Below are 18,708 nucleotides of genomic sequence, written 5' to 3' on the forward strand. Positions count from 1 at the left end.
GATGCCACGCAAGCAGGGACCAAACTGATTGATTTACACAAAATTTTCAAGGACCAAATTGATGGATTTACACAAAATTTCCAAGGACCAAATTGATGGATTTTCAGAAAATTGGCAACTGCTCTTTCCCTTCTTTGTGAGTAACGGCTCTTTTTCCTCTTCCTCATTAAGGGCTATTTCTTCCCCAAATATATAAATTTGGAACCCTAATGCTATAATTCCTTACATAGAGTTCAAAATCCCCAAAATTTCTTCCATGAATTGATGTCAAATTTCTTCCCCAATTCAAAAAACTTAGAACCCTAATTTTTTTTGATTAAATTCGAAATTCATAAATCAAGTGGTCTGCCTTGTAGATTCGGTGTTCAGAATTGATGGGTGGTGCACGAATGGGCAAAAACAACTACAACAACCGGTAAAAAGTAAAAAGTAAAAAGTACATTTGCGCGAATGGGCATTTGAGTCTCCTCACTATAGTTTCATACCATCAAATAGGTCCTTGAATTTTCACAACATATATCACTGTGATCCTTGGTGCATACATTTGCTGAACAAAGTAAAAAGTAAAAGACAGACACTTTGATTATAAAAAGACATACATTTTCATACCATCATAAGTCATATATTTGATGTTCATAAGTCATTACATAGCCATAAAAATAACATTACATAGCCATCAAGTCATCAAATCATTTGATGTTATTAAGTGATCACATATCCAAAAAAGCGTAAACTAAACAAGTCCAAAAAGCATTAATTAAACTAGTCCAAAAATATAATTTAAACATGCATCAATGCTTTGGAAATCCTGGAGTTGGGATAAACTCCATGTATTGGGGTTGAGTAGAAGCGGATGACCCGTAATTTGGATTTGGAATTCTAATAACTCCAAGAGTTGTTGGATCTTGTGGAGCAGGACCCCTCAGTGGTGTTTGTTTATGCATGTCATTTGAAATCATTGGTCCTCTCATGCCATATCTCCTTGTACTCATTCTCTGCAAATAAAATCAATCATATGAGCCTTTAAATTATAACAAAATCCATCAAATTAGTCCTCAAATTATGACAGTAAGTCTCAAATCGATCCAGGACAACACAAGTAATAGAGGGGTATAATTGGAAACATAGGAAAAAAAAGACTGAAATGTTAAATATCGAATTTTGACCATTTCCATCAATTTAGTCCTTGTACATGTGGCTGACTTGCTGACACGTGTACAGGACAACAAAGCATGCAAGAAGCCACATCATCACTATTAATAGACCTTTTGGACGGAGGAGATGAATTTGATGGACGTCTGTAAAATTCAGGGACTAATTTGATATTTCGCAAAATTCAGGGACGAAATTGGCCGATTTTTCAAAATTCAATGACGAATTTGAGGTATTAGTCATTTCAGATTCCTTCATTTTTCATTTTTGGTGGGATCTACCAATGGAAAAATGTATGTGTTATGTTGAGTTTACAAAATACTTGTTTATTAGACATTTAAAATTGATGTGACATTTTTTAATGAGTCTAAAATTTTGGTAGCATAATTATCCAGTAATCTCCAACTCCTTCAATAATGTTATAAAATTACCGGCAACTAACTCTATTTCTTATACTCTCGTGGATAAAACACACACTTCTTAGTTTTTACCATAATCTTTTTCTCACCTTCAATTTTTTTTCATGTATATATTTTTTAATTTAATTTCTTTGTTCTCATGAAAGAAAGGAACAACAAAACATTCATCTATGAAACTGTTATCAACCAACATTTTTTACCATGTTGTACCTTTGACATTTGGTTATCTCACTATATAACAGATGCATAGAGTCTCCCACTTAAGAGAAAGATGTTGATATGTCATGTGTGAGTTAAACTTTTATGTTGGATGCAAGAGTGTATACTGAGAAAAATATACGTGAGATAACCAATATACCTACTGTGTTAAGGTTTTGGATGAAGATATGATGTTAATATCACTTTTTGGGGTTTCTTTTAGTCAAATATGATGATCCAATTCATTGTAGGCTCCCTCATAACATTACGATGAACACTCAAAATTGTTGAATGCTTTTTTCAACAGAATTTCAACTTTATTTTTACTGGGTGGAAGAATTCCATACTTAGTGCTTACACCCCCTATTGAGCTTAATGAATTATCAATGTTAACCATGACTAAGGATAGTCTTAGGGAAGAACTAGGTTATCCAACGAAGTTATTAATTTAGGATGAGACATCAATGATACACCGATATTGTTTTGAAGTAGTTGACTGATCGATATTTGACATCGTAGAAGAACTATATCCTCACAATAAGTATAAACTGTTTCGTGAAATATCCTTGCAATATTATAGACACATAGTGCATGTAATCATGAAATATCAAGATATGGTATCGTTGTTTATTCAATTAATTTATTCATTCTATGAGCAAATTGTATTCTGTTGAGGCTTACTATGAATATGAGATTGAGTCCATCTTGCCTACTAGAAAAGTAGGAGGAAATTGAAAATTTTGATAAATGGACCGAACTAGAAACAATGTTATAATATTTTCACATATAAATAGAATAAATATTTATCTATGTGTTATAAGGAAATTCATGGGTCTCACAAAACCTAATGTCTCACACTCACTGACTTGAGTGTTGGAGTACGTGTAGACACACCACCCCCCATTCATCGGAAGAAGGTCAAGGGCACAATAGAGAAGACGCAACTACTCACAAAAGTTTCCTGCTCAAAGGCCATTCAACGTCTTCAAGCCAATGATCTGAGAACCGACATGACCAACATATGATTATTAATTCTTCTCAACCAAAAAAGTCAATTTATTGTAATTTTAGTTTATAAATAAATGTGTTATCACCTCTTGGTTCATTATTTCCATAGGTATTTTTTTCATAGTTCATTATTATTATTTTGTTTTTGAGACTTTGTTCCTTCTCTCTCATTTAAAGTTAAAATAAAAAATAAAAAATAATCTTTAAGTGAGCTAACAAATAAACACGACACATTAATCTATTGTAGAGACATTTAACAATAATTTCAATTTAATAAATGGATTTTGAAACACTTAAGTGATTTAAAAAACTATTTAATTGATGTTACCAAATCATTAGATTTTACTTATAAAGTGGTTCATCAAATTTTCATATATTAGATATAAAGGCAGAAAAATATGGCTCAAATTCAAAAATTTGTTTATACTTTGATAATGTTTCTTTCTCTTTTTGTCATGGTAACCAATGGCAGTAAGTAATTCTTGAAATAATTTTATCATTTTCTTCCTTATGTTAGACACAACGTTACATATTCTTTTAATATCATTATGCTATTATTATTATTTGACTTTGCAGTGGTAAGTACCAACGCATATATTCATAGGTGCATACATCAAGATGATTGTCCAAAATATATGTGTGAAATTTCTGTGCTTCCGGAGTGCATTAATGGTTTTTGTACATGCGTGTAACTGCAAACTTTTTACTTTAATAATTTCCTCGCACTTTAATTTATGTTTCTTTTAGCTCTAAATTTCTATCACAAAATCAACAATGTATTATAATAACTTAGTTATAAGATTATAATACATTTTATGTACCTATATTATAATTACTTTGTTATAAGATTATAATATATTTTATGTAATAATGTTGGTACCATAAGAATTTTCCTTCCACTTTTATTATGTTTCTCTTACCAGTTTGTTGTTTAGTTGCGCTGCACTTTTAGTATTGTACACATAAAAGATGAAACTTCACCATACATTATTTTTACCATATATTTTTAGTATTTTAGTAGTGATTTGAGTCAATATAGGAGAGTTTTAGTTTTTCAAAAAAAGAAGAAGAGAGTTTTAGAGAATTTGTTCATGGTTTAAGGGTCATTTTGTAATGTTTTCTTAGAGTCATGTAATTATAGCTCTTCCTTAAAACAAGCAATTCTTAGGTGTTTTGTAAGTAATCTATTGAAAAATTCTATAATTTGGTAAAGTAAAACACTTCATGAAGAATTGGGAAGACATGAAATGAAGATTCAAGAGGCCCCTGAAATATTACAAGTTGGGAAAATACTATCCAAATTACCAGGTGGCATTTAGCATACACAACAAACTCTTTTTGTGTATCATACAAAAGTGAACTTTTCACCATTGATATATTAGTATTTTATTCAATGGTCAAGATTAAAGATGGGTTACCTTCTTGGTGGGTTTTTGTGATACCATGTGTTATTTGCATTGTTATCCTATATTATATGTAAATTATATTTATAGAATTTTAAAAATTCATCTAAATTTGTGATGAATTGTTTACCCATTTTATAAAAAAGTATAGTCCGAATAAAAGGTGATATTTACTTTAATTTTTTGACTAAACTTAAAATTATTTTACCTGACAAGATGGACTATTAATTTTTTTTGACAAAACTTTAATTAATGTTTGAATTTTTTAAAAATAAATAATACTATTTGTTTTCCATAACAACCCTGTAATTTTTTTTGAAGGAATAATAACCTGTAATTAGTTAATTAGAATTGCAAAATTATGACGGAAAATATTGCTTCATTTAAGGATGTAATAGCACTTAAATTTACTAAGGATGTTTAGGTAGAATTTACGGATAAGAATAACAAAAAGAAAAAAGAAAGAATGAAAATGGATGAAGAAGAACAATAGGCAGGAAAAGGCCATACTTCATCAATAAATCTCAAAAGTACCTGTTAATATACATAATCACAGTCAACAATTAGTGGCACAATTTTTTCTCTAAAAAGAAGGAAAAAAAATGGTGTGGGGGTGTGGCATTTCTCTTTTAGAGCTAAAATATTTGATTTAGCTTTCTTAAAAACACTCAACCCCGTACTAAGATTTGGGGATTTTCTTCTAGATCTGGATACTAACCTTCAAATAATTAAATAAAGAAACTTATCAATAAAAATGTAGCAAAGATCAAAGGAAAACAAAACAGAGGAGATAGATAAGAGATTGATGTTTGTGAGTTTGAGATCTAGACTTGTAGAGGTAATATTGTGCGTGATTATGCATGTCTCTGTGGTGGTGAGTAAGAGAGAGAGTCAGAGAGATATGAGGATGTAGGTGGAGGAGAGAGAAGCTGAAAATTATTTTGGGGCCAACCGTAAAAGAAATAAGTTTAGGGTCGAATATGTATTAAATGTATTACCGGATAACTTACTATTGTGGGTAAAAATTGTTTTTGGTATGATACACAAATTCATTAACTTGTGTAGGCTAAATGCCACCAAATTACCAAGATAAATTTGGAGGCCGAAATCACTCAAAAAGATAAAGAAAAAGACAAAAACGCACATGGAGCTGATTCATGTGTTCAAAACGGTAAAAAAAAATCATTGTTTCTGACACACACGTGCGGCGGAGTGTCTTCTGGCGTAGTGCACATGTGAGGCCGGGAAAAATAGCTAAATGGTGTTTTTTCTCTACGGGTTTAGGCAAAAAATCCAGTTTTTCAACCCAAACCTAATCGGAAACTTGCCTATAACTACAAAAATTCTCATTTACAATTTTTCATTCCGAACTTAGTGATTCAAGAGGAAGGCAATCACTACGAGTATCAAAGGAGGAGTCTATCCTCAACATATGTTCTTAGAGTATGTTTTATTTGTTCCTGCTGGTCTAACTGAGGAGGGTCGTCGGGATATGCTAGCCTCTTCCTTAATTGATTTGCAACACACTTTTAGTGGCTGCAGTTGGTGATCCAGGTGTTTATGCGGAGAGGGACATCTCGAGGGAGAAGCCGAAGGGTTTGGCTGCGGGTTGTGATGCCACGTCCATCAAGAAGGTAAAGGAAGAGATGGTCTTCAAGGCCAGGGAGACAGGTGAACTATATGTGGATTGCTTTCTTGTGCTGATGGTTTGTCTAAGGTGTTGGGGACTCGGGTTTAGGTTCTCTCCGACCAGGTGGCCACGTTCAAGAATGATAAACTGAGATCCTCTAGTTTGCAGATGAAGTATTTCATTTGACTCAGACCAATTAACAATATCTTCAATGGGGATTCTCCTTTGTGAATGAGATCCTCTATGCTCATGTTCACCAATAATAATATTGTAATCAACAATATAACACCAAAGGTATGTTATGATTTAATTGAAGTTGACTTAATGAATTTCATATTTGCCTTCTTTTAATATAGTTAACAAAAGCATAAATTGGAGTTATGTCAAAAGTAATATAGTATTATTTTCTGATATAGTGAAAGAAACAAATTGCTTAGCTATTTCAACTATGACATTATTCAGGTTCAAAGAGCATACATGATCTATCCGGTGAGAACGGTTGAGTTACAATAGCGGCAGCGAATTCTCCGGTGTGACGGGTAATGGCTTTCGGCACGGCAACAGTGAGTCTTCATGGTGGAACGAAAGGTGTCTGCAGGCACGTTAGAACTCCACGCTAAAGTCAGTAATGGAATTGAGAGTGTATAAGAAGTGTTGTGAAAGTGATGTGTACCTTGAAGGTGAAGCAAAGTTCACCCTTATATAGGCGCGCGTTAGCCATAACCGTCTCCGGGTTATGCGGCGTGTGATTAGGGACGGAGCAAGACACGTGTAGGGTGATCCTTGCGCGGAGGTGCGCTCCTGTGTGGCACGGTGCACGCAAGTTGGCGTGCTCCCTTAAGTGCGGAGTCCTGAGGTGATGCAAGTCCGGCCACGTGTCATCATACGGTTGGCAATAAGGAAAAATTCATCGTGATGAAGGGAATAAGGAAAAATTCATCAATGTTCCACAATGAATATAATATCATGTCTTTGTTTCTCCTTGTATTCCAAAATATGCACCTCGTTTAAAAGGCATGGGTGTTCCAACTATTGATGAAGTCACATATTTACTCCCACTTGCAGATAGTATATAATTAGGTGTGTTCTTATTCTTCTCTTGATATTTTTTTCTTCCTATTGTCGTAAGTTGAAATATAGAATCTACAATGTTTTTCTTTTCCTCCCTATATAGGTTCTCATCAATGTGCTGCTCATTTTGTACGTCTTCATTTTCTATAAAAATTTCATATTCATCTTGCTTGCAAGAGTCTTGCGCATTTTCTGCATAAACTTCATTCCAATTCTAAACCCTAGCTTCTATAGGGATTGTCCTGTTATGCTCCATATTTTGATAATGTTGGTTATCATGTTCTTCAGTGCTCTTCGTATTGTTTCCCTGCTCATTTTCATTTTGTTCAGAGGTTCCCTACCTTTTTCGTTAGGCTTAAATATGTACTTGATCCTTGCAATTAGGGGTCGTTAAAAAATTGGTCCCTGTAATCGCTAATCCTTGCAAACTAGCCTTGCAAACTAGCCTTGCAATCATTAATCATTTAAAATTTCGTCATTTGACCAATTTAATCACTGCCACACATGAAATTCCAATTTTGCCCTTAAGAAGAGGACAAAATATTGAAGAAAGAATTGGAAACCCAGGGGTAAAATTGGAATTTCATGTGACGTGGCAGTGGTTAAGTGGGGAGAGGGACGAAATTTTAAATGATTAAACAATGCAAGGGTAAATTGCCAGGATTAGCGATTATAAGGACCAATTTTTAAACGACCCCTAATTGCAAGGATCAAATACATATTTAAGCCTTTTCGTTTTGATCGCATTTACTTGTTTTTACATTGTTATCACCATCCATATTCTTATTCCTTCTGCAATTTCTATCATGATTGCAATAACATGGCACGTTCTCATAGTCGAATTCCACGAAAAAAGCAAAGCATTTCCTTCCCATTAGCACCTTCCACTTTAAATCACTTGTCAGGTCAATATTAACAAAACCCTAACAAGTGTCCTAATGTACGATCAAATATAGGCTTACTAGTTACAACATCGGTACATATAGGGCTTTCAACACTACTAGCTATAGCAAACAATATTTTTGTACCTGGTTTTTGTGCTATCATTGGTTCATATTTTCCAGCAAGACAAGGACAGGGGGTTATTGTTAGAACAAAATATGTTTAACAATGTCTCTTTAAGTTTTGATGATAATAAGATATTAAAAGTTTTGATGATAGCAAGATATTAAAAGTTCATCAAGGTCTCTTTCGCCTTGGAAACAAACCTTACCCCTAGTACCCCCATCAGTTTGCGCCACTGGTTTAGTTTTAGGTTTCTGATAAATTAGCTTTAGGTGTTTGAATATTCTATGTAATAAGCTTTAAGCTTCAACTCTATTGTAAATGTATCAATTATATTAATAAAATGAGATTTTATGTGTATTATTTTTGTTTATATTTGCCTTTATTTTATGATTTTGGCATCTAAATAATATAAAATAAAGCAAACTGTATTTAAATTATGGTAAAAGTGATTTTCGGATTATATAATCCAAAAATTTATGGAAAATTCATTTCGGATTTCATAATCCGAAGGGTATTTTTGAAATTTTATAGGGCGCGCGAGAACATAGAAGGGTGAGAAAATTAATAGTCTAATTTCCAAATTGCATTATGATCCATGAGGCTTCTCCACAACCATTTAGACAATAAAGACATACTGAACACTCAACAATACTTTTTGAACACACATTTTTGACGATGACACTGTATTATTTTTGAACACACATTCCCCTTTCTGAAGTGAAACATAGATTTGTTTTGCATTGGTTATAATCCTATTTCTTTCCTTGTTGTGGAAGTCGTTATCAATCCAAGAAGAGGTCCATCAATCAAAATTCAAATGCACGCCACATAAATACAGAAAAGATGTATACACTTGAGTAGTAGACAAAGAAATGTCGTAATTCAAAGAATAATGTCTTTCAAGCTGAGTACAAAGAAACACCACTTTAGGACCTAACTATTTTTATTTTTAAGCCAACAGAAACAAATGATCCACACATTATCCAAACGCCCTCATGTGATATTTAGGTTTTTAGTCCCATATGTGGCCAATAATGTTGACTTGCATGTGGTAGATGGTTGTTTTGGAGATTTTTGAAAGGGTCAAATCCAAAGCATTATCGTTGGCCAACCTCACATGCTAGAATATATATATTTTTGCATGTACTTGCTAGATTTTAATCTTACAAAGAAACTTTTTATGTGGTCCTTGTTTATGATTGAGAACTACGGGCTAACAATGAGCCAAAAATGAGTTTGTCTCATTTAGAATTTTAAACTTGACCCTGACTTGCCCTCAATACATTTAACCCCCAAGAATTACAAAGCTGAAAATAACTATAGTTTCCTCTGCATCATATAATAATATTAAAATACTATCATAAACAAATAAAAAATAATTAAGTTCTACCAACCCTAGTTTTCTATCAAGGTTCTCTCTTCCATTTTCTTCATTGATGGGGTGTTTTGGGTCATTTTTTTTACCTGAAGTTACTCATCTTCATCTTTTCCTCTCAATTTCAATCCAAATAACCGATTTTCACAAAGATTTAAATTTTTACCTTCATAGTTTTGTGTCTAGTCCGACGTTGTGTTGTTTGTAATCTTGTGCAGTGTTGTTTGATATCTGTCTTGTTGTCATTTGATTCTTATTAAAAGAACAACTACTTAATTAAATGATTTGGGCATCATCTTTCCAGCCACGTTAATTTTATCATATTATATGTAGGCATTTTATCTTTGTATACTGTTAACTTAGATGCTGTAAATTTGTTTGTAAATTCATCATTTACGTTTTTAGTTATGTTGAATGAAATATTCTATTAATTTAAATAAATGAATACCTTTTTATTTTTTTCAAAAAAAGTATATTTAAAAATACTCTATCACACTTTTTTATTCGTTTAAAAAGTGACAAGTTATCACTGCATTGTTTTCACGTCATTTTTGACAAATGAGTAATCAAATAATGTCACTGAATACAATTTATACATGAGACAATTATTTGTCACTAATATATTTTGTATACATTCTTAAAGAAATTCTAGTCTGCGTACGACAATATAACGCAATAATCAACATACATAAAATAAAGGAAAGTGCAATAAAAAAGAACACGAGATTTGGTAACTCAGTTTAGTGCAATGTCATCTACATCTGGGGGGCATTCACCCTAGAAAGGAAATCCACTCTCAATAATATCAGTTTCTAGTCTTATGTGAACAAACTTTGTTCACTGCCTCTTCATCTAATACCACCCGTATATTTCTATCTAGGAATCCCCCTAAATATGAGAACCCCTCTCACTTTCTCTCAATCATTATCTTTGTTGATTGACTTAATCACAATTACAATAAGATAGGAGAACAACTCAAAACACAAACCAACTTTTGCTAGAAGCACTAGAGTGGTATACAAAGACAAATTACAACTTAACTAAACAAACCAATTCTATGAACAATGGAGGCGTATAAATAAGTATACAAAACACAATGACTCAAACACAAAGAAACTTTAATGACTCAATTCTTCGATGCTTGATTTCGTAAGTAGAAGGTAGGGATGAGTCTACTTATATAGCCATTGTTCTCCAATGGGATTTTTCTTCAATGGACTAAAGAAATTAAGTTTGTCCATAATAATATTTTCAGTAACAATCGTCTAGAACAAAATATTTTTTTCTTAAATCTATTTTGGATATAACTTCAAATATAGGACAGCATAAACCGACTGATGAAAACTTCTAGAACCACATGCTTCTTGGAGCCTAAGTAACATAAACCAAATCTTCATTCGGATCTTCTTAGAACACACGCGAAAATACATCACTCCAAAGAATGTGAAAAATGGCGCAACACCGTAAGTACATATGTCGTATTACATGTTTAGGACATCTGGTACTACATCTTGCCATAACATGTTATTTTAACAAAATGAGGCCAACACAGCAAACAAAAATACAACAATCTCCCTCTTTAGCAAATTTTGACTAAAACAATCTTCAATAGATAAAATGTATATATGAGAGAAAAACTTTTTCAAAAAACTGCTTCAGTTTAAAACAGTCCCTCATATAGAAAACTTCATCAAAACTTCTCGAATTAAAAAAAAAAATCTTCAAATAGAAAATATATCATCTTCAAAAGAATCTTCAAGAACATTTTAGAGAACACAAGTAGCGGAAAAGATAAGGGAAACACACCCAGAAGACTTGCTACACAATCAAAACTATCACCATGGAAGAAAATGCATCTACGAGCCAGAAACAAAAAGTCATACTATAACCATCTCAAGTGAACAAATAAGTGTCAAAGACACACATTACAGAATCATGACATACACACATACTAACATAACATAATACTCCCCCTTGTTAGTAGAATTTGGCAAAGGTCAGAAGCATAAATACAATTCCTATCATTCACAAATTCTCATTGGTGAAAAGGATCAGTTTTTCAGCCTAAATCTACTTGGAAATCAACCAAAAAATATAATTTATACTCATTTACAAATTATCATTCAGAATGGAGCGGTTCAAGAGAAAGGTAAGTGCTAGGAGCTTCAAGGTAGAAGTTTCTCTATTCTAATTGGGTAGGGTTCTAAGATGAGCCTCTATTTTATTTTTTTGGATTAATTTTAATTAAGTCTTTTATTGAGTTATTTTATGTGTCTTAGTTAATTTTATTATATAGATGTCTTAATGCTTTCATAAAACCTAGGGAGGTGACATACCTAGGAAGGTGTTTGAACTTAGAAATATGTGGAAACCATATTACAAACATTGCATAGTAATTTCACCCTTTTCTCCTTGGTAAGGTAGATGACATAGGGCGCCCGTTTGTAGAACTATTAAGGTAAGAGATGATATGTTGATATACTTCTAAGATTCACAGATTAAGGAGAGCCTTTAGATGATAATTTAGGAATTCTTCTCCTTCTCTATTTCAATTACCTCTGAGAGACCCCACACTACAAACTAGTGAATGTGTGTGAATCCGATGCAACTAAACATCTAGAGGGGCACAAACACCCCACGAACTCATCACTTAAATGAGAACCATTTAACAAATCCCTAAATAACTATTGTTACTTTCATCCAACATATAAATAGAGGATTTGAAAAATCACAAATGTTGAAGGTGTGAAAACACAAGAAAGAGGGGAGGGGGGGGGGGGGGGGGGGGGGTGTGAATTGTGTTTTCTTTTTTTAGAACTTTTGTAAAACAAATCAAAGTTTGATTTGAAGCAGATTTCTTTCATAATCTAAAATAAAGTATGCAGCGAATGTAAATTAAACACAATGAGAGATAGAAGCACAAAGAAACAACACAAGAAGATTATCATTGTTCCTCGCACAATCCGAGAGTAGCCCATTCCCCTTGTGAGAGAGATGAAGACAAATGAAGAAGAATCAAAGATCGATACAGAAAGAAGAGAAGAAGACGAGTGAGATGAGTGTGGCCTTTGAGTTCGATGAAGAGTTAGAGAAGGAGAGGGCGTAGTGTGGCGGACGGTGGAAAATGGATCGAGGTGGCACTGCAATCGCAGAGAGTGAAAAGATGTTATCGCATTTCAGAAAAAACTAAGAGTAGCAAGTTTGTCAAAAGATAAAAATATCTCTTTTAGGAGGCCTTATAAAAGGTACTCTTATGTTAATAAAAATAATGATTACAAATCTCATGAGCACAATGTTTGTTGTCATTGTTGTCGAAGATTTGTCATATCACACCTCATCACCATTGGAAGGTTGAAGTTTCTAAAGGGTAATGATGTGGGTTCTCAAAAGTTTTGATTGTATCAAGGTTTCCAAGGACCTAACTACGGTCGGGGGCCTAAAGGCTCCAAATTAATTAGTTCAAAAAGTTCCTTACAATTGTAAAAGGATTCTCATATTAGGTTCATCTATTCACTTTATAGATAATGGATCCTCTATTCATCTATACCATATGGGTGGAATATGACTACATCTTAAAAGTCACGTATCAATTGTGGAGATCCTTTTTTTTTTTACTTACTTCCAAAAGGATGGGAAATGTTTTTTCTTTGTTTCTAGTGTGTTATTGGAAGATTGATCATGAGTCAAGTCGAGGATGGCACTCAACGATAAGCTCCCTAAAAATAATGGGACATCATGAGTTGAAGGTGTATAAGAGGACATAAAACATTAAACCTCACCATCACCTTGTCACATTTGGATTGACACGAAAGACCTCTTGTCGAAATTGACTTCAAATTTCAGATTTTGTAAAGGCCAAAACCGTGGCGCGATTTTGGGAGCCGTGATGCGATTTCTCTTGGCAGAATGGATGTTTTTGCTGAAGGCAAATCGTGGCATGATTTAGTACTAGCGTGGCGCGATTTGTGGATAAGGCCGTTGTACCTTGGGTCGTACGTTTATACCGTGGCGCGATTCTGACAGGCGCGGCGCGATTTCGTCTGTCACTGTGTACTATATAAGTGTTTCTTTGCAGATTTTTGAAGGAGAACTTTTAGAGAAAGAAACTTGGATTACAAAGGAGGTAACTTAAGGGTTGAGTGTCTTTGTAGTGAGGTTCTCTTGGGTTGGGAAACATTGTAAACACCTTGGGTAGTGAGATTTCACCATTAGAAGGATCAAAAAGCTTCCTTTTGTGTTTTCTCTTAGAATTCATTAAGAGTGTGGGTCATATAAAAAATGGGTAGAAATTAGGAAAAGCTAATTTCTTGTAACTCATTGTAACACTTTCATCTTAGTGGAGTGGAGGCTGCTCTCTCCCATAGATTAGGTCATATTGGACCGAACTGGATCAACAATCTTGGTGTGTTTGTTCCTTTCTTTCATTGCTTATCTTTATTGCTTTGATTATGCTTGTGGTGTTTCTCTACACTTAGATTTAGGTCTGTTTTTGTTGATGTTGCTTGGAGACACTTTATCCATTGATTATCACTTCCTTTGCTCCACATGTAACACCCCGTTTTCCCAACATAAAAATTTCTAAACATTTATCAGAGTAAACATCATAAACAACGGGATATCATATTTAACATATTCCAAAACAGTTAAATAACAATTTAACCAAATAACTTAAACATTGCAGCGGAAATTATAATATAATCCATAAAACGTTTTGGCACGCAGGCCCCATCAATATGATCTCAAAAGAGTTAGTTCAATATCACAAAAAGCATATTATTCACGTAATAGAACAAAGCATGCATAACATATAGCCCCATCCTGTTACGTATCAGAGCGACCTAGACGACACAGTGAAGGCAAGGCCACTCACGACGGCAACTGCACACTAAGCACGATCACCTGCAAGTTACCCATACGAAGGACAACAATTTCAAGCAGAAGGGGTGAGATTTCATAACAAAATAATATTAATCAAAGTAATTTGAATCATAATTAACATCATATCAATCTTAAACAACTTTGCATATTTGATAAACAATTATCACGTAATCAAGTATTCAATCATCATCAACAACATAACATCTTAGACACGACAATGCGACAATGCTCTTAGATTCCTTATATGCATGTGGTACCAATCGTCATCATAAGTATTAATATACTTTAAACGTGCGGAGGACAAAGCTCCTAAAAATAATCGTGCGGAGGACAAAGCTCCTATCGTGGTGAGGACTAAGCTCAATGAATGCTAATGCATGGACTCTATCAACAAAACATCGTAATCATCATATCAATATGCATCCAATAATTTGGAGCTAAACGTCATCTTATTCATCATATATAGACATTATGCACTTAGTTAAATAACAGCAGCAGCATAGTCAAGTCACAATAACGGATGATATCAATATATCAATTGCAATTCAATAGCATCATAATTATTCATTCATATCTTACTTAATGTATAATACATTAACTCATACTCATTTAATAACAACATATCTTAAACGGCCTTACAGATTGCATTAAACGTCATCATTAGGTTTCATTACCAATTAGGGGTTCACTCTTGATCAAACGTGCGACACAGATCGCACAAACACTCAAAGCACTCCAATCTGGAAGTGCTCGTAAGGCGAGAGTATCTACTCGCCATTGCGAGTACTAGCCAACTTCCCAACTAATGTTGTTCTAGGTTCAATCTTGTCCTACATTCATTCCTAATCATTACTAGGTATATTCAGGCACTCAAAGGCACTCAAGGTCCAACTAAAAAGTCGAAATTGCAAAATCTTACATGCTCTCTGCCCTAGCTCGCTATGGCGAGTAAGGTTGCTCGCTGTGGCGAGCTGCATTGTGCAACTCGCGAGGCGAGGGAAAAGGGTTCGCGAGGCGAATGATGAATGTTCATCACTCGCGAGGCGAGATTCATAGCTCGCCGTGGCGAGCGATGAACGTCGCTACGGCCAGACCTGCTATTTTCACAAAAACTCAACGATTCACATGGTTCTAAGCCTATCATTGATTCCAAAGTTCGTCCTAAACATTATCTAAGGTCTAGGAGCACTTTCTACATCAATTTAACCAATTCCTACCGTTTGATCATCAATTCTAGGGATTTGACCTAGTTTTCGTTTTCTCCAATTCAATCCTAAAGCTTGCTAACTAATCATCAGAATTACAATCAATTAACATTACTGAGTTATTAGTCTCACCCTTACCTGGTTATGAAGAAATCGCAGCCCTCTCTTTGATCTTCTCCCTTCTAAGCTTTTTCTCCCTTTTCCAAAAGTTTTCACGTATAATAGTTTTTCTAACAATTAGGTCTTCTCCTATTTATATCTCCTCTTAATAACTTATCTTATCTCACTTTCTCCCCCAAAACTATCTAAAATCTCAAAACAACCCTTAACTAAATATTTTATATTATTTTCAAATCTTTATTTTGTTTAACAATAAAATAAGTCTCATATCCTTATCAAAACCTTCAACTCATAACTTATCAAATTATCAATCAAATCATCGCAAATCATCAAAACATACCAAAATCATGCATATATTATATAAATATAATATAATCGCATAAACTCAATTAATTAAACAATTAAACGAAAGTGGGCGTTACACCATACATCTTTGTTATTCATTGGTGTGATTTTGTCCGAATTCACAACAAAAGGCGCCCACCGTGGGGCAAAGGCGTTATTGGTATAGTTGGTATCATGGGTTCAAAGTGGGACATCGAGAAGTTCACCGAAAGAAATGATTTCGGGTTGTGGAAGGTTAAGATGTAAGCGGTTTTGACACAAAAAAAGTGTGTAGAAGCATTGAAGGGTGAAGCGGCGATGCCGACGAATTTGACACAAGCGGAGAAGCGTGAGATGATAGACAAGGCTAAGAGTGCCATTGTTTTATGTCTCGGAGATAAGGTTTTAAGGGATGTCGCAAGGGAAGCTGCTGCGGCATCTCTGTGGGCTAAGTTGGAGTCATTGTACATGACTAAATCGTTGGCTCATAGACAACTCTTGAAATAACAACTCTATTCATTCAAGATGGTGGGGTCTAAATCAATCTCGGAGCAATTGACGAAATTTAACGAAATTCTTGATGATTTGGCCAACATTGAAGTTTATATGGAAGACGAGGATAAGGCTTTATTGTTACTTTGTTCATTACCAAAGTCTTTTGAGCATTTCAAGGATACCATCCTTTATGGTAAGGAGGGCACCACTACTTTGGAGGAAGTCCAATCGGCTTTGAGAACCAAATAATTGACCAAGTTCAAGGACTTAAAGGTTGATGATGTTGGTGAAGGCTTGAATGTTGCAAGAGGGAGGAATGATCATAGAGGAAAAGGCATGGGGAAGTTGAGGTCCAAGTCTAGGTCCAAGAGTTTTGACAAATCAAAGTATAAATGCTTTCTTTGTCTCAAACAAGGTCACTTCAAGAAGGATTGCCTGGATAAATGGGGCAATGGTAGTCCTTCCGTTCAAGTTGCGGTGGCGTCCGATGAAGATGGTTATGAGATGTGGGTGCACTAGTGGTCACAAGTTGGGAACCAGAGAAGAGTTGGGTTTTGGACTTGGGATGATCTTATCACATGTATCCTACAAAGGAATATTTTGAGACTTTGGCTCTAAAAGAAGGAGGAGTTGTTCGACTCGGAAATAACAAAGCGTGCAAAGTCCAAGGCATGGGCACCGTTCGTCTAAAGATGTTTGATAGCCGTGAATTCCTTTTAAAGGATGTGAGGTTTGTTCCCGAACTTAAGCGAAATTTAATTTCCCTTAGCATGTTTGATAGTTTAGGATATTGCACTAGAATTGAGCATGGGGTTTGTAAAATTTCGCATGGTGCATTGATTACGGTTAAAGGGTCTAAAATGAATGGTTTATACATTTCAGATGGTTCCATAGTAATTGGTAATGCATCGGTAGCTAGTGTTGTACCTCATAATAATTATGAATTGTGGCATTTGAGATTGGGGCATGTTAGTGAAAGAGATTTAGTTGAACTAGCTAAACAAGGTTTGCTAGGAAAAGATAAATTAGACAAGCTAGAATTTTGTGAGCATTGCATACTAGGAAAGCAACATAGGGTCAAGTTTGATAGTGGTATGCATTATTCTAGTAAGCCTTTTGAGTATGTACATTCGGACCTTTGGGGTCCTTCTAAGACTCTTACTCATGGAGGGGGTTCCTATTTTCTTTCCATCATTGATGATTATTCTAGGAGAGTGTGAGTCGTTGTTTTGAAAAACAAAAGTGACACCTTTGAGAAGTTTAAGGAATGACACACTCTCATAGAAAATGAAATGGGAACTAAACTAAAAGGGTTGAGAACTGACAATGGCCTGGAGTTTGTTTAAGAGCAATTTAATGAGTTTTGCAGGTTGAAAGGAATCAAGAGGCATAGGACCGTACTGAGAACACCGCAACAAAATGGTCTTGCTGAACACATGAATATGACCCTTTTGGAGCGGGTGAGGTGTATGCTTTAAGGAGCTGGGTTACCTAAGAGTTTCTAGGGTGAAGCAATGACAACTGCTGCTTATTTGATCAATAGATGTCCATCAACGGGAATAAACTTCAAGACACCTATGGAAGTATGGAGTGGGAAACCGGCAGATTACTCATCATTGAAGGTTTTTGGAGCTTTGGCATATGCGCATATCAAGCAAGACAAGCTTGAGCCTAGAGCTTTGAAATGTGTCTTCATTGGTTATCCGGAAGGTGTGAAGGGTTACAAGTTGTGGAAATTGGAATCTAGTGGAGGATCAAAAGTCTTGATTAGCAGGGACGTTACCTTTGATGAGACTCGTATGGGGATGAAGTGTAAAGACCTAGAGACTTTAGTACCGGAAACAATGGTGGAGGAAAATCATTTTGAGGTGGAGCTTCCAAATGAAGATAAAGATGATGAAGAAGATGAAGCTTCAACATCGGATACAAGTGGAACTCAACCGGTAGTGGATCCTGATTATCTTTTGGATAGAGATAGAGAAAGGAGGACCATTACGGCTTCTAGTAGATATGGTTATGCGGACTTGGTGTGTTTTTCTCTAAATGCGGCTGAAGATGTGCAAGACTCGGAGCCTAGAAACTTTAAAGAGGCATTTGAGAGCAAAGAAAGCAAGTATTGGTTAAAGGCGGTGAATGAAGAGAAGGATTCATTGGAAAAGAACCAAACTTTGAAACTTGTGAAGCTACCTATACACCAAAGGGTAGTTGGATGCAAGTGGATCTTCAAGAAAAAGGAAGGTATTCCGGGAGTTGAAGGTCCTAGGTACAAAGCAAGACTTGTGGCCAAGGGTTTCACTCAAGTGGAGGGGATTGACTACAATGAGATCTTCTCACCGGTGGTGAAACATTGTTCCATAAGGATACTTATGGCTATTGTGAATCAATTCAATCTTGAGTTGGAACAAATGGATGTAAAGACCGC

The 18,708-nt window shown here is 34.9% G+C and overlaps 1 long non-coding RNA gene across 1 annotated transcript; it reads left to right on the plus strand.

Annotated features, from left to right (window-relative positions):
* The first annotated feature begins 3,097 nt into the window (after nt 1-3,097).
* Nucleotides 3,098-3,696, plus strand: LOC25495024 (uncharacterized). The gene is made up of 2 exons (XR_003012156.2): nt 3,098-3,248; nt 3,354-3,696. It is a non-coding gene; the product is annotated as an uncharacterized lncRNA (long non-coding RNA).
* The last annotated feature ends 15,012 nt before the right edge of the window (nt 3,697-18,708 follow it).

This window comes from Medicago truncatula, chromosome 5, assembly GCF_003473485.1.
Source record: "Medicago truncatula cultivar Jemalong A17 chromosome 5, MtrunA17r5.0-ANR, whole genome shotgun sequence".
In the NCBI taxonomy this organism is placed as follows: domain Eukaryota; kingdom Viridiplantae; phylum Streptophyta; class Magnoliopsida; order Fabales; family Fabaceae; genus Medicago; species Medicago truncatula.